Raw genomic sequence first — 3,946 nt, 5'->3', positions numbered from 1 at the left:
CATCCTTATGACACTATTTTTTTTTCCTGGCAGACTGCACTAAGTGGCTGTCCATAACGTTTCTCATTGTGTCATTTTAAGTTCTTTTGTGTTGAAATAAGAATAAACACCTGAATGTGAGTGTGTGTGAGTGTGTGTGTGTGTGTGTGTTCCTGTAGCTTAGGGTTGTCAGAAACCCACAGAAATGTGTGCTCCCAGCTAGATGTTTTCTGTGCCGTGAGTCAGTCACAGCCAGCATGAAAAAGGAAAAGCACAGAAAGCCGGCTTTCTCCACATAATCCCTGAGGGAACTCTGCAGCGATTTATGGAGCCCCAGGGAAGAATTTTACAGATGAATACTATTCCAAAATAATAAGAGCAGCTGTTAGTAATGATTCGGGCTTCTTTGCCATCTTGGGGAACAATCAAGATAGCCTTTTTTGTTAAATGCATTTTAACTCTGGTGCATGAACCCAAATTCGAAGACTCTAACCTTTTTATTCAAAGCACAATCTAACCTGGTTCTTTGTCCTCAGATAGATTTGTCAGAAAAGAAAAGAATGCAACAAAAAAGGCTATGTGTGCAGAAAAGCTCAGCAATCTAACCAACAACATCACCTCATGGTTTTCTTTCCTTTAATGACTTCTTAGATTTTAAAAAAATTAAATCTGCGTTTATTTTTGGTTGTGAGCCTAGCCTTTACTGGCTGCGCCATCTCTCCAGCCTTAAATCTACGTTTGTAATTTGCTGATGTAATAACGAATAGCGGGCTGCTGGCTTCCTTTCCGGTGACGTCACTGTAAGCTAGAGAAGATGATGGGGCTGGAAGGTCCCAAAGGGAGGCAGGTGTGTTGTAGGCAATGGAACTGACGGGCCGAAGCAAATGGGTAACAGGCTGGGCTCTAGGTCTGTGGGGCTCTCTCCCCATCTTCGTGGGTTATAAGAGCTGTGCATGTTTTCTGCATCACCCTTGCAAAGCAGCTAAGCAGCACGCCAGTGCAGATCTGGTCAGGAACGGCATAGACCCACAGGACAGTGACCAAAGATAACTTAGGGGCAGGCAGAACAGAACACTGACTCCATTCTGTGTCTTTTCAATTCTCTCTTTTCAAATGCTAAGGTGGGAAGTGATTCCATCATCTGTCTGCCTGGTTAGGATAAATTATATTACCAATAATAATTCCTTTCCATGTATTCCCAGTTGGAGTTAAGGACTCTTTATTTCTTATCTTTTCTTTACTTTTTTGTGTTACTAGAGAAAGAATGTGAAACAGGATATAAATTATCATCATCATCATCATTGCTGGCCTTTGAGAATTCAAGGCACAACTTGAAATGTTTGGAATATGCACTCTTGTCTTTTTGTGGACATCCTTCATAGATAGGCAAATATTCAGGCTTCATTTGGTGCCTCTAATCACATTCTCTGATGCTTGGTCCAGATGTGCCTAACTCCAAGATGAAGGAACCGCTTCTCACTGCTTCAAAGTTGAAGGCAGTAATGGCTGGCATGAAATCCAGCCTATTCCTGTAGACCCTACCTCATATTCAAGTGCTCCAGTCAGACCTTGTTGTGCTAACTTTATATTCCTTTTTTCTTTGTGGTTGCCTTCCTAGATAACTTCTAACTCCGGTCCTCAGACATGAAGATAGTTAGTAGCCTTACAGAAACTCATTCAACCCAATATACATTGGGGTATTAACATAAAAAATATACAGACTTTCTTCTATTGAGTCTGCCTAAATTGACACAGAGATCTAGCATATTTTATACAAAGGAAAATTTTTATGTGTAGAATTATGAAGGATATGAAATTTTACCTATATGTTAGCAGTTCATCTGTCAGCCTCACAGACACTTGCAGAGAACACAAGGCTTCTGGGTCAGGAACAAAAACAGCAGTAGAAAAGGATAAACATTTATTCCACCCACTCCCTGAAACTCGATTTGCACAGGTTCTACGAAGAGGTGCAAAGATGCCAGGTAATCATTACCGAAGAAGAGCATCAAATTGAGGAACCCAAGTTTGGCATGCCAGACAGTAGCCGTGTTTATGCTTTACTCGGGAAAGACTGACTACTGTTGTCCAAAAGTTGAAGCAAAATTGCCAGGGCATGCACATTTGGAGGCCAGTTTTTCTCCTTCTTTTTTTTACTCCCCTTACTTGTTGAGACTCTCTCTCTCTCTCTCTCTCTCTCTCTCTCTCTCTCTCTCTCTCTCTCTCTCTCTCTCTCTCTCTCTCTCTGTCTCTCTCTCTCTCTCTCTCTCTGTCTCTCTCTCTCTCTCTCTCTCTCTCTCTCTCTCTCTCTCTCTCTCTCTCTCTCTCTCTCTCTTTCTGAGCCTGAAGTTCCCTAAGCTTGTCTAAGCTGGGTGGTCAGCAAGAGCCTACTCCCAACACTATAGAGTTACAGATGCCTACAGCAATGCCTGGCCTCTAAATGGGTCCTGGAGATTTGAACTTAGGTCTTCATTACTGTGAGCCAAGTGCTTTTACCCACTGAGCCATCTCCCCCATCCTCTGGTCTGTGTATTTTTTTCATCTTGAGGTAAAAAATAAACATGGCAAACTGAGATGCAAAAGTTATAAAGCAAATTCAATTTAAACCCAAGTAGATAAAATTTACAACGACTGATCTGTGAACCGTACTTGACAGGATTAGTGGTAGGTTAGATACTGCAAGGGGAAGAGGATAATGAACTAGAGGACCCAAAAATAAATCTTCCAGGATGAAACACAGAAAGGGGAGAATACTAAAAATCATAAATAAAGAAGCCTAAGCAAGAGGAAATACTTGGAGCAGCTTAATGAATATGTAAATGAAATACCAATTCTTTAGAAGCATAGAGGGGGAGGAACAGAATATAATAGCTGATTTTTGAAATTTGAGTATAGTTATAAACAAAAAATTCAAAATAAATTGTTTAATTTTAACTGATCTATGATTACACATCAGCATAGGTCATCTGGTGAAGGGTTACAAAAACTCTTTAAATCTGCCACACTTTATAAGCATAAAGCTGCCAAAGAGAGACAACTTGCTTTAAAACTTAAAAATGCAAGCCTCAATTGTGTACTACAATCAAGAAGCCCACTATAAACATAAAGAGAAGAAACAGTAAAATGAAGAGAATATAAAATAAAAGTTATATTAGCAGAAAAAAAAGTTTCTAGAGTGTGTCAGCCAGAGTAGATTTCAGAGAAAACAACATTACAAGGGACAAAGAAAGTCATTCATTTTTCATCATGAGGAAAGGAATAGTCAATGCAGAAACACAGCACTTGTCAGTGTCTAGGTGCATAATGAGCCTCAAAATGAAAAACTGAGATGAACAGCACTTAAACTCCACAATTATAACCAAATATTTCAATAGCCCCCGACCAAGAATAGACAAAACAAGCATAAAAGGCTGAAGCAACACTTAATTCCCAAACAGCCTAACCAGATTTTCTTCAGTAATACATGGACTATTTATCAACAGATACAATAGTCTAAAGAATTAAAAGGTACAAATGATTTTAAAATAATTCAAGCCATTCAAGCTATGTTTTCTAACCAAAGTATAAGTAAATTAGGAATCCATACAATCTCTAAGAAAATTCTCAGTTGCCTGGAAACGAAATAATTTATTTCTATATTACCCAACTGGTACCAGAAGAAATCAATGAGAAAAAAGTTTTAAAGTAGTTTTTGTTGTATCTACAATACTTTGGAGGGTTCAGTTTTACATGCCCTGAAAGAATAGTATAAACAACTTCATAACCAATCAATTTGATGCTTTAGATGGAATAAACAAATTTCTTGTAAAATATGAAAACTCATGCATCAAAACTCATGCAAGAAGAAATCCTGAGTGAGGTTAACCCAGTCAAAAAAGAGAAACATGGTATGTACTCACTCATATATGGATTTTAGACATGAATCAGGTGAGTGCCAGCATACAATCCCACTTCCAGAGAGTCTGGG

The sequence above is a fragment of the Mesocricetus auratus genome, unplaced genomic scaffold (assembly GCF_017639785.1).
Source record: "Mesocricetus auratus isolate SY011 unplaced genomic scaffold, BCM_Maur_2.0 Super-Scaffold_100009, whole genome shotgun sequence".
NCBI lineage: Eukaryota > Metazoa > Chordata > Mammalia > Rodentia > Cricetidae > Mesocricetus > Mesocricetus auratus.
This window is presented reverse-complemented; position numbering follows the sequence as displayed.